Source organism: Pseudophryne corroboree, chromosome 3 (genome assembly GCF_028390025.1).
Source record: "Pseudophryne corroboree isolate aPseCor3 chromosome 3, aPseCor3.hap2, whole genome shotgun sequence".
NCBI lineage: Eukaryota > Metazoa > Chordata > Amphibia > Anura > Myobatrachidae > Pseudophryne > Pseudophryne corroboree.
Genome location: NC_086446.1, coordinates 161,168,912 through 161,182,735, shown reverse-complemented (window position 1 = coordinate 161,182,735; position 13,824 = coordinate 161,168,912).

Sequence of the window (13,824 nt, the reverse complement as noted above, 5' to 3'; positions counted from 1 at the left end):
TGAAGCTACTCAGAAACTGCTACGAGGTGTGTAATCGCAATATTGCGAATACATCGTTCGCAATTTTAAGATGCTAAGATTCACTCCCAGTAGGCGGCGGCTTAGCATGAGCAAATCTGCTAAAATCCGCTTGCGAGCGAACAACTCGGAATGAGGGCCAATGTTATCATCTACAAAGTTATGCCAAGACTGCATTAGGAATTTCTTAAAGTCCTCCGAGTTGGAAAGGTGAACCGGAAAACGCAAAAGGCGGTCCCCGGCCACTCGGGAGTCAACATATAGCTCTAACGCACTGTAGCATAGTCCGAAATAACAATATCATCTAGTGCAGCACTCTTCGTCTGATCCAATAGATGATTGGCTAGCAATAAATTATCTATCCATGACATAGAACCATGTACCCTGGATAGATGACTATAAGACCTGTCAAGATATGTTCTTTGGTGCAATATGATTTAAGTTATCCTCAATTAAAAAGTTACATTGGCTGAATTAAGACTAATTTATACCAGAAGTTTTCAGCCATAACCAACAGGTACCCAGAAACATGTCAGGTTTTCTTAATCATGCACAAGCGAGTTAAGCTTTTGTTGGATCAGTAGTTATCGCACCTGCTTCCCCATACAGAACGCCTTGGTACATAACTTTATAGTGTTAATTGAGTGCAGTAGTTGGTAACATTTCACAGAAGCAGTATTAAGTGGCAAATGGTTTATCGAATTTGCAAAGATATAACAAAGAATAGGATTTTAATTACCTACCAGTAAATCCTTTTCTCATAGTCCATAACGGATATTGTGGAGACAGAAGACGATGGTGTATAGACAGGGTTCAAAGAAGCCAATGCACTGTAAATTTCTTTACTGGGTGTGCTGGCTCATCCCCTCTATGCCCCCTCCCACAGGCAGTTATAAGTTAAACAGTGCCCGAAGTAGAAAGGACATATATGAGAGAAGGAACATAACGAGTGGTGAGATTTATACACCAGCACACCATAACCAGCAACGGCTGGTAACAGCTGAACAGGTAACCATATAAAAGAGAATCTGCCGAAAAGTCAACACACTGAGGCAGGTGCCCAATATCCCTTATGGACTACAAAAAAAGGATTTACCGATAGGTAATTAAAATCCTATTTTCTCTAGCCTCCATAAGGGATATTGGGGAGACTTAGTACGATGGGGACGTCTCAAAGCTTCCAGAAAGGGCGGGAATGTGCGGAGACTGCTGCAGCAGCGCCTGTTCAAACTGGGTATTCTCTTTGGCCAGGGTATCAAACTTTTAGAACTTCACAAAGGTGTTCTTATCCAAACAAGGTAGCAACTCGGCCTAGTTGCAAGGCTGAGACTCCACGGGCAGGCTCCCAGGAAGAGCCCACCAATCTTGTAGAGTGGGCCTTCAGAGACTTAAGAACAGGTAAGGCTGCCGACACATAGGCCTGTTGGATAGTAAGTCTAATCCAACGAGCAATGGACTGCTTTGAAGCAGGACAACCCTTTTTCTGTGCATCATAGAGCACGAACAAGGAATCCATCTTTCTGATCCGAGCCGTACTCTTGACATAGATCTTCAAGGCTCGCATAGCATCCAATGCCTCCGGAGGAGCTGAAGTGCCAGAACTGGATGGAACCACAATAGGCTGATTCAAGTGGAACACAGAGACAACCTTCGGCAGGAACTGCTGCCTAGTCCTGAGCTCCGCTCTGTCTTCATAAAAGACCAAGTAGGGACTTTTACATGATAAGGCCCCCAATTCTGAGACAGGTCTAGGAGAAGGCAGGGCCAGTAACATCACAGTTTTCTACAGTCAGAGATTCAAACCAGGAGGACTGAAGAAATTCCAACACCACATTCAAATTCCATGGTGCCATAGGTGGCACAAAAGGAGGTTGTATGGGGATCACCCCTTGCAAGAAGGTCTGATCTTCTGGCAACACTGCCAACTTCTTCTAAAAGAAAATTAAGAGAGCTGAAATCTGGACCTTAATGGAACCCAGACATGAGCCCTTATCCACACAAGCCTGCAGGGAACATAAGAAACGTCCCAAGTGGAACTCTGCAAGCGGATACGTGTGAGACATATCTCCTCCAGATATGATAGTGTTTTGACGTCACAGGTTTCTGGGCCTGAACCATGGTAGCAATACATTTCTTGGAAAGGCCCTTGTGAGCTAGGATATTCCGTCCAACCTCCATGCTGTCAAACGAAGTCGCCGTAAATCCGGGTAGACGAACGGCCCTTGTTGAAGAAAATCTCTTCTTAGTGGTAGAGGCCAAGGGTCTTCGACGAACATGTCCAGAAGATCAGCATACCACGCCCTCCGAGGCCAAACCGGAGCAATCAGAATTGCCTGGACTCCCTGATTTCTGATTCGCTTGAGCACCCTTGGGAGCAACAGAATCAGAGGAAAAAGGGAGACCAGCCGGTAAGGCCAAGGCGATGTCAGTGCATCTACTGCCCTCGTCTGAGGGTCCCTGGTTCATGAGCAATACCAATGAAGCTTTTTGTTGAGTCGAGAAGCCATCATGTCTATTTGTGGGTAGTCCCACCGGATGATGATCTGCTGAAACACCTGATGGTGGAGTCCCCACTCCCCCAGGTGGAGATCGTGATGACTCAGGAAGCCCACTTCCCAGTTGTCCACTCCCAGAATGAAGATTGCCGACATTGCTCTTGCATTTTTTTCCGCCCAGAGGAGTGAGTATCTTTGAAAACTCCTGCATGCAGGCCCTGCTTTTTGTCCCTCCTAGCCGATTGATGTGCGCCACTGCTGCGGCGTGATCCTTTAGCAGAGGAGAAGCCTTAAGCAGAGCATTGTAGATCGCCTGAAGTTCCAGAATGTTGATCGGAAGGAGGGCTTTGCGGGCTGACCACCTGCCCAGGAACTGAGCCCGTTGGGCGACTGCTCCCCATCCTCTCAGACTCACATCCGTCGTGAGAAGGGTCCAATCCCGACACCCAAAACTACGGCCTTCCAGTAGATTTTAGAACTGCAGCCACCACAGGAGGTAAACCCTGGCCTGAAAACTTATATATACCTACAGCTAGAGATAAATCTCAAACTGTATATATATCTGGCGCTAAAATAATGTATGGTAGTAATTTACCAGATGGTAATCAGTGAAAATTGTGATCTCTAGGGCTGCTGAGCAAAAACAGCTGGTTAGGCTGAACAACTAATTGAAATACAAAGGAGAAAGAAATGCTCTGCGCACCAAAAATCACTTTGAATTGATTGATTGATTAATTAAGTGCAGTCTAGCAAGGAGAATGATTGACTCAATGAAACTTGACCTTTTTTATAGTGAAAAATATTTTATAAAACAGTTAATGGCACAAAACAAAGTAAATAAGACAAACAATACATATATATATATATAGCAGTATAAAAACCGGAGGTATTTCACCTCTTGCAAGTGTAAATAGAAACACTGTATCTAACTTTTATAAACGTGCTGTTTAAACAGCATACACTGTATCTAAAATGCAGATCGGATATCTTAAGTGAAAGAGGCTCTATACAAAGAGCAACAATCGATTCTAACACTGGCGTCCCAGTGTGGAATCAAATAAAATGTCCACAGATGGCTCCACAATAAAATTATTAGAAGCAAAGCAAGTAATAATAGTTACCCTCGTGCTGATTCCTGAGATGTAATGCAGAGTCCTGTATGCATTTGCACGGGGAGAATGTAAAGATTTGTAGTTGCTGCCACAATGGTAATTAAAGGACAGACTTGTTGGAATATTTATTCTCCGTAATAATAGCCGTCAGTTGACCGTCAGATGATGACATGTAGGGAGTTTCCCAGCAAGGGACCTGATCCGTATGGCTATCGGTAACAGCATGGAACGGAAAAACCGCTGATGGCTGGCACCGCACTGGTCTCACAGCGGAGATCCGTCTATATCCAGCTTGTCGCAGCGGGATTCTGATGTAGAAGTGCTGTTAGCAGCTGGACTCCCTTTAACCTCACTGCGGAGGTATAATTACTGTAGGTCACTTGGCTTAGATGTAGACGGAACCGGAATAGCAGGACCGAGATGGTAGGAGCCCGTCTGTGGAGTAACTGATATCCACTGCACTGCACTCGTAGAAAGGGGCGTCAACGCGTTTCGTCTCCTAGCAACGGAGACTTCCTCAAGACGACTCGTCTTGAGGAAGTCTCCGTTGCTAGGAGACGAAACGCGTTGACGCCCCTTTCTACGAGTGCAGTGCAGTGGATATCAGTTACTCCACAGACGGGCTCCTACCATCTCGGTCTTGCTATTCCGGTTCCGTCTACATCTAAGCCAAGTGACCTACAGTAATTATACCTCCGCAGTGAGGTTAAAGGGAGTCCAGCTGCTAACAGCACTTCTACATCAGAATCCCGCTGCGACAAGCTGGATATAGACGGATCTCCGCTGTGAGACCAGTGCGGTGCCAGCCATCAGCGGTTTTTCCGTTCCATGCTGTTACCGATAGCCATACGGATCAGGTCCCTTGCTGGGAAACTCCCTACATGTCATCATCTGACGGTCAACTGACGGCTATTATTACGGAGAATAAATATTCCAACAAGTCTGTCCTTTAATTACCATTGTGGCAGCAACTACAAATCTTTACATTCTCCCCGTGCAAATGCATACAGGACTCTGCATTACATCTCAGGAATCAGCACGAGGGTAACTATTATTACTTGCTTTGCTTCTAATAATTTTATTGTGGAGCCATCTGTGGACATTTTATTTGATTCCACACTGGGACGCCAGTGTTAGAATCGATTGTTGCTCTTTGTATAGAGCCTCTTTCACTTAAGATATCCGATCTGCATTTTAGATACAGTGTATGCTGTTTAAACAACACGTTTATAAAAGTTAGATACAGTGTTTCTATTTACACTTGCAAGAGGTGAAATACCTCCGGTTTTTATACTGCTATATATATATATATATATATATATATATATATATATTGTTTGTCTTATTTACTTTGTTTTGTGTCATTAACTGTTTTATAAAATATTTTTCACTATAAAAAAGGTCAAGTTTCATTGAGTCAATCATTCTCCTTGCTAGACTGCACTTAATTAATCAATCAATTCAAAGTGATTTTTGGTGCGCAGAGCATTTCTTTCTCCTTTGTATTTCAACCCTGGCCTGAGACAGCCGTATCATCCGGTGCATCTGTAGATGTGATCTGGACCACTTGCTCAGGAGAACAAATTGAAATGTTCTGGCATGGAACCTCCCATATTGGATCGCCTCATATGAGGCAACCATCTTCCCCAACAATCTTATGCAAAGATGGATGGCTACTCAAGCAGGTCGGAGTACCATGCGGACCATCTCTTGAAGTGCTCTCGCTTTGTCCTCTGGGAGGAACACCTTCTGGTCCACAGTATCCTGTAAGATTCCCAGGAACAGGAGCCGCAGAGTTAGGGTTCCGGTATGAAAGATAGTGTCTAGTTAGACAGTCAATAGATAGACACCATATGTTAGACAGACATTAGGTCGACAGGGTCAAAAGGTCGACAGGGTCAAAAGGTTGACATGGAAAAGGTCGACAGGTCAAAAGGTCGACATGAAAATGGTCGACATGAAAACGGTAGTTTGTGTGGATAGTTTTTGTAGAAAGGCATGTGCTCGCCACGCTTCGAGCACGGTGGCTCGCTGCGCTCGCCACAAGGTTTATAACCAACTTTATGCCGACATGGATAGAGAAAGTATGAAATAGTCCAAAAACATGTTACATTAAAAAAACAACATTTGTCTATATTTTTATGTCAACCATTTTCATGTCGACCTTTTGACCCTGTCGACCATTTGACCTGTCGACCTTTTGTACTGTCTACCTTTTTCATGTCAACCTTTTGACCCTGTCGACCTAATGTCTGTCTAACATATGGTGTCTATCTATTGACTGTCTAACTAGACACTGTCTATCTATCAAACGGATACCCTGAGTTAGTTCCAGGTGGGACTTCTGTAAATTGAGACTCCATCCATGGTGTGACAGAAGTTGGATAGTGCAGTCGATATGGAGCAATAAAAGCTCCCTGGATCTTGCTTTTATCAGGAGATCGTCCAGGTAAGGGACAACATTGACCCCCTGGACCCGGAACATCATCTCCACCATTACCTTTGTGAATACCGTTGGAGCTGTGGACAGGCCGAAGGGCAGTGCCTGGAACTGGTAGTGATCGTCCAGTAGGGCAAACCTCAGATAAGCCTGATGAGGTGGCCAAATTGGAATACGAAGGTAGGCGTCCTTTATATCCAAGGAAACCATGAATTCCTGATCCTCCAGGCCTGCAATCACTGCTCTCCAGGATTCCATTTTGAACTTAAAAACCTTTGGGTAAGGGTTCAAGGACTTTAGATTCAAAATGGGCCTTACCGAACCGTCCGGTTTCAGTACCACAAACAGGTTGGAGTAATAACGCTTTCCTTGTGGTATTGGTACTGGAACAATGACGTGGGACTGGACCAACTTTTGGATGGCCTGTTGTAACGTAACTTGCGTATCCTCCAAAGCTTTTAAGCTTGATTTGAAAAATCACTGGGGAGGAGCACAGTCGAACGCCAGCTTGTAGCCTTAAGAAATGAGGTCCCTGACCCAGGTATCCTGGTAGGAACCTCCCAGAGGTGGCTGAAGTGACGCAGTCGAGCTCCCACCTCAAGATCCTCTCGGGGTGGGTGGGCACAGTCATGCTGAGGACTTAGTGGAAGCAGAACTGGTGCTCTGTTCCTGAGAACCAGTGTTTGCAGGTCTTCTCGTCTTACCTCTGGTGCCTCTAGACGCATTGGAGGCACCTCTGGCCCTAGATTGAAATCCGTTAGACCCAAAAGGACTGAATAGACTGCCCTGGGGAGAAACACCAAGCTGGCAGGGCCCCAGAGGGGAGAAATGTAGATTTCCCTGCAGTGACTTTGGAAATCCACGTATCCAACTCAACCCCAAAGAGCCATTCCACAGAAAAGGGGAGGTATTCCACACTGCGCTTGGAATCTGTGTCCGCTATCCACTGACGCAACCACAAGGCCCTGCGCGCCGACATTGCCATGGCAGAAGTCCTAGCATTAATATTGCCCATCTCCTTGAGGGAGTCACGCAGGACGCGTGTAATGTCCTGAATGTGCTTCAGGAGAGTCACCATAGTGACCAGAGGCATATCCCCGGAGAGGCCATCCTGAATTTGAGAATCCCACGTGTGAATGGCATGGGTCATACAGCAACCCCCTATGATCGGCCTTTGCAATACACCTGCTGCTGTTTAGCTAGACTTTAGTGTAGTCTATTTTTTTGTCCCCAGGGTCCTTTATGGTAAAAGAGCCCGGGGCAGGCAGCACCGCCTTTTTTGACAGCAGAGAGACTGATACGTTAACTCCTGGGGATTCTTCCCAGAATTTCCTAACTTCAGGAGCAAATGGGAAAGTGTGCAAAAATCTGTCGGACACTTTGTATTTTTTGTCTGGATTTTTCCAGGTTAACTTGAGTAGGTCATCTAACGCTGCAGAATCAGGGAAAGTGAACTTAGGCCTGTTTTTTCTAAAGCAAATCGACTGCTGTGACGCAGCGTCCTTTAGAGAGAACTTTATCATGTCCCATATAGCCAGAATGAGGGGTTCAGTACCCTGAGCAGAAGCGGAATCCCAGTCATCCACATCCTCCTGTAGATCCTCATCTGAATCAGATTAGAGCAGGTAAACCACACTTTTGTGGTCCAGAGTTAGAGAGGGGGTGGGGCTGGTGGTTGTGTAACATCTGCCCTAGCAGCTAAGTCTGCGACAGCTTGTTGTAGTAGCTGAGTTTTCTGAACATTAGCAGTGAGTTGTGATGACATATTAGACATCATATTCTTAAGAGCCCCTAGCCAGGAGGGCTCTTGACCCTCTCCCACAGCCCCCTCACTGAGTTGTGAAGATTGGCTGCATTGTTCACATGAAATAAAAGGGGGTCATTCCGAGTTGATCACTCACTGCCGATTTTCACAGCGCATCGATCAGGTGAAAAAATAAGATTTTACTCACCGGTAAATCTATTTCTCGTAGTCCGTAGTGGATGCTGGGAACTCCGTAAGGACCATGGGGAATAGCGGCTCCGCAGGAGACTGGGCACAACTAAAGAAAGCTTTAGGACTACCTGGTATGCACTGGCTCCTCCCTCTATGACCCTCCTCCAGACCTCAGTTAGGATACTGTGCCCGGAAGAGCTGACACAATAAGGAAAGGATTTGGAATCCCGGGTAAGACTCATACCAGCCACACCAATCACACCGTATAACTCGTGATATTATACCCAGTTAACAGTATGAAATATAACTGAGCCTCACTAACAGATGGCTCATAACAATAACCCTTTAGTTAGGCAATAACTATATACAAGTATTGCAGACAATCCGCACTTGGGATGGGCGCCCAGCATCCACTACGGACTACGAGAAATAGATTTACCGGTGAGTAAAATCTTATTTTCGCTGACGTCCTAGTGGATGCTGGGAACTCCGTAAGGACCATGGGGATTATACCAAAGCTCCCAAACGGGCGGGAGAGTGCGGATGACTCTGCAGCACCGAATGAGCAACTCAAGGTCCTCCTCAGCCAGGGTATCAAACTTGTAGACTCTTGCAAAAGTGTTTGAACCCGACCAAGTAACAGCTCGGCAAAGTTGTAAAGCCGAGACCCCTCGGGCAGCCGCCCAAGAAGAGCCCACTTTCCTCGTGGAATGGGCTTTTATAGATTTAGGGTGCGGCAGTCCAGCCGCAGAATGTGCAAGTTGAATCGTGCTACAGATCCAGCGAGCAATAGTCTGTTCAGAAGCAGGAGCACCCAGCTTGTTGGGTGCATACAGGATAAATAGCGAGTCAGTTTTCCTGACTCCAGCCGTCCTGGAAACATATATTTTCAGGGCCCTGACTACGTCCAGTAACTTGGAGTCCTCCAAGTCCCAAGTAGCCGCAGGCACCACAATAGGTTGGTTCACATGAAAAGCTGATACCACCTTAGGAAGGAATTGGGAACGAGTCCTCAATTCCGCCCTATCCATATGAAAAATCAGATAAGGGCTTTTGCATGACAAAGGCGCCAATTCTGATACACGCCTGGCCGACGCCAAGGCCAACAGCATGACCACTTTCCACGTGAGGTATTTTAGCTCTACGGATTTAAGTGGCTCAACCCAATGCGACTTCAGGAAATCCAACACCACGTTGAGATCCAACGGTGCCACTGGAGGCACAAACGGGGGCTGAATATGCAGCACTCCCTTAACACAAGTCTGAACTTCAGGCAGTGAAGCCAGTTCTTTTCGGAAGAAAATGTACAGAGCCAAAATCTGGACCTTAATGGAACCCAATTTTAGGCCCATAGTCACTCCTGACTGTAGGAAGTGCAGAAATCGACCCAGTTGAAATTCCTCCGTTGGGGCCTTCCTGGCCTCACACCAAGCAACATATTTTTGTCATATGCGGTTATAATGTTTTGCGATCACATCTTTCCTAGCCTTAATCAGCGTAGGAATGACTTCCTCCGGAATGCCTTTTTCCTTTAGGATCCGGTGTTCAACCGCCATGCCGTCAAACGCAGCCGCGGTAAGTCTTGGAACAGACAGGGCCCCTGCTGCAGCAGGTCCTGTCTGAGCGGCAGAGGCCATGGGTCCGCTGAGATCATTTCTTGAAGTTCTGGGTACCAAGCTCTTCTCGGCCAATCCGGAACCACGAGTATAGTTCTTACTCCTCTCCTTCTTATTATTCTCAGTACCTTGGGTATGAGAGGCAGAGGAGGGAACACATATACCGACTGGTACACCCACGGTGTTACCAGAGCGTCCACAGCTATCGCCTGAGGGTCCCTTGACCTGGCGCAATATCTTTTTAGCTTTTTGTTGAGGCGGGACGCCATCATGTCCACCTGTGGCCTTTTCCAATGGTGTACAATCATTTGGAAGACTTCTGGATGAAGTCCCCACTCTCCCGGGTGGAGGTCGTGCCTGCTGAGAAAGTCTGCTTCCCAGTTGTCCACTCCGGGAATGAACACTGCTGATAGCGCTAACACATGATTTTCCGCCCATCGGAAAATCCTTGTGGCTTCTACCCTCGCCATCCTGCTTCTTGTGCCGCCCTGTTGGTTTACATGGGCGACCGCCGTGATGTTGTCTGACTGGATCAGCACCGGCTGGGGTTGAAGCAGGGTCTAGCCTGGCTTAGGGCATTGTAAATGGCCCTTAGTTCCAGAATATTTATGTGTAGGGAAGTCTCCTGACTCGACCATAGTCCTTGGAAGTTTCTTCCCTGTGTGACTGCCCCCCAGCCTCGAAGGCTGGCATCCGTGGTCACCAGGACCCAGTCCTGTATGCCGAATCTGCGGCCCTCTAGAAGATGAGCACTCTGCAGCCACCACAACAGCGACACCCTGGCCCTTGGAGACAGGGTTATCAGCCGATGCATCTGAAGATGCGACCCGGACCACTTGTCCAACAGATCCCACTGGAAGATCCTCGCATGGAACGTGCCGAATGGAATTTCTTCGTAAGAAGCTACCATCTTTTCCAGGACTCGCGTGCATTGATGCACCGACACCTGTATTTGTTTTAGGAGGTCTCTGACTAGAGATGACAACTCCTTGGCCTTCTCCTCCGGGAGAAACACTTTTTTCTGTTCTGTGTCCAGAACCATACCCAGGAACAGTAGACGCGTCGTAGGAACCAGCTGCGACTTTGGAATATTCAGAATCCAGCCGTGCTGTTGTAGCACTTCCCGAGATAGTGCTACTCCGATCAACAACTACTCCCTGGACCTCGCCTTTATAAGGAGATCGTCCAGTACGGGATAATTAGAACTCCTTTTTTCCAAAGGAGTATCATCATTTCGGCCATTACCTTGGTAAAAACCCTCGGTGCCGGGGACAGACCAACGGCAACGTCTGGAATTGGTAATGACAGTCCTGTACCACAATTTTGAGGTACTCCTGGTGAGAAGGGTAAATGGGGACATGTAGGTAAGCATCCTTGATGTCCAGTGATACCATGTAATCCCCTTCGTCCAGGCTTGCAATAACCGCCCTGAGCGATTCCATTTTGAACTTGAACCTTCGTATATAAGTGTTCAAGTACTTCAATTTTAGAATGGGTCTCACCGAACAGTCTGGTTTCGGAACCACAAACATTGTGGAATAGTAACCCCGGCCTTGTTGAAGGAGGGGTACCTTGATTATCACCTTCTGGAAGTACAGCTTGTGAATTGCCGCCAGTACTACCTCCCCTTTCTCCGAGGGCAGCAGGCAAGGCTGATTTGAGGTAACGGCGAGGGGGAGTCGCCTCGAACTCCAGCTTGTATCCCTGTGATACTACTTGCAGAACCCAGGGATCCACCTGTGACCGAGCCCACTGGTCGCTGAAGTTCCCGAGACGCGCCCCCCACCGCACCTGGCTCCACCTGTGGAGCCCCAGCGTCATGCAGTGGACTCAGAGGAAGCGGGGGAAGATTTTTGATCCTGGGAACTGGCTGTCTGGTGCAGCTTTTTCCCTCTTCCCTTGTCTCTGTGCAGAAAGGAAGCGCCTTTGACCCGCTTGCTTTTCTGAAGCCGAAAGGACTGTACCTGATAATACGGTGCTTTCTTAGGCTGTGAGGAAACCTGAGGTAAAAAAATTTCTTCCCAGCTGTTGCTGTGGATACGAGGTCCCAGAGACCATCCCCAAACAATTCCTCACCCTTATAAAGCAGAACCTCCATGTGCCTTTTAAAGTCAGCATCACCTGTCCACTGCCGGGTTCCTAATACCCTCCTGGCAGAATGGACATTGCATTAATTCTGGATGCCAGCCGGCAAATATCCCTCTGTGCATCCCTCATATATAAGATGACGTCTTTAATATGCTCTATGGTTAGCCAAATAGTATCCCTGTCCTGACAGGGTAACAGACCACGCCGCAGCAGCACTATCCATGCTGAGGCAATTGCAGGTCTCAGTATAGTACCTGAGTGTGTATATACAGACTTCAGGATAGCCTCCTGCTTTTTTATCAGCAGGCTCCTTCAAAGTGGCCGTATCCTAAGACGGCAGTGCCACCTTTTTTGACAAACGTGTGAGCGCCTTATCCACCCTAGGAGATATCTCCCAACGTGACCTATCCTCTGGCGGGAAAGGGTACGCCAACAGTAACTTTTTAGAAATTACCAGTTTCTTATCGGGGGAACCCACGCTTCTTCACACACTTCATTCACTCATCTGATGGGGGAACAAAACACTGGCTGCTTATTCTCCCCAAACATAAAACCCGCTTTTATATGGATCTCTGGCAGGGGTATTTTACACATATATAGCCTCTATGACTATATATTGTGTAGATTTGCCAGCCAAGGTGTTTAATATTGCTGCTCAGGGCGCCCCCCCCCCCCCCCCCCCAGCGCCCTGCACCCATCAGTGACCGGAGTGTGAGGTGTGCATGAGGAGCAATGGCGCACAGCTGCAGTGCTGTGCGCTACCTTGTTGAAGACCGAAGTCTTCTGCCGCCGATTTCCAGGACCATCTTCTTGCTTCTGGCTCTGTAAGGGGGACGGCGGCGCGGCTCCGGGACCGGACGATCGAGGTCGGGCCCTGTGTTCGATCCCTCTGGAGCTAATGGTGTCCAGTAGCCTAAGAAGCCCAAGCTAGCTGCAAGCAGGTAGGTTCGCTTCTTCTCCCCTTAGTCCCTCGTAGCAGTGAGTCTGTTGCCAGCAGATCTCACTGAAAATAAAAAACCTAAAATATACTTTCTTTTTCTAGGAGCTCAGGAGAGCCCCTAGTGTGCATCCAGCTCAGCCGGGCACAAGATTCTAACAGAGGTCTGGAGGAGGGTCATAGAGGGAGGAGCCAGTGCACACCAGGTAGTCCTAAAGCTTTCTTTAGTTGTGCCCAGTCTCCTGCGGAGCCGCTATTCCCCATGGTCCTTACGGAGTTCCCAGCATCCACTAGGACGTCAGAGAAAACTGCATTTCTGCGCATGGAGTATGCCCCGCAATGCGCACGCGCGACGTACAGGTACAAAGCCCGTTGTGGTTGTGCTCAGGTTCTAGCGAAGATTTTCTTTGCACTGGCGGGCGCTAGAAGATTGACAGAAAGGGGGTGTTACTGGGTGTCAACTGACCGTTTTCAGGGAGTGTTTGCAAAAACGCAGGCGTGGCAGGGCGGGTGTATGACGTCAAAGCCAGACACGAATATGCTGAAGTGATCGCAAGCGCTGAAAGCTACTCAGAAACTGTACAAACTGTTTTTGCAGAGCTCGGCTGCACATGCATTCGTACTTCTGCTACACTATAATACACTCCCCAGTGGGCGACAGCATAGCGTTTGCACGGCTGCTAAAACTAGCTAGCGAGTAATCAACTCAGAATGACCCCCAAAATCAGATGATAATGGAGAGAATCTGGTGTGGCACACACTGCATAGTGTTATGTGTGCAGCGGCTGCAAATCTGTCAGTTCTGCTTTCTGCATTGATTAGCACCTGGATCCGTCTGCTCCCTTCTGGTGTTCTCGTTTCCTAGCAACTGATCACCTGGACCTCCTTACCTGCAACTTCAGCCTGACTATCATGTGATTGGTCTGTCTCCCTTTAACAAGGGAGTATCCACATACCACTGTGCCAGCGATAGAGTTCAGTATCAGAGAGTCAGGTTCTAGTCTGGACTCCTTAGTAAGTTCCCAGTCTCCTGTGTCCTGGTAACTGGTCCAAGTATTCCTGCACCCAGTTCATCTTGGACCTGTATCTACTGCAATTATATATCCAGTGTGTCCTTTTGCTTTGGAATCCCTGCTTCAAGATATCTGTGCACCATTCCAGACAGTCTTGCACCTTGCCTCA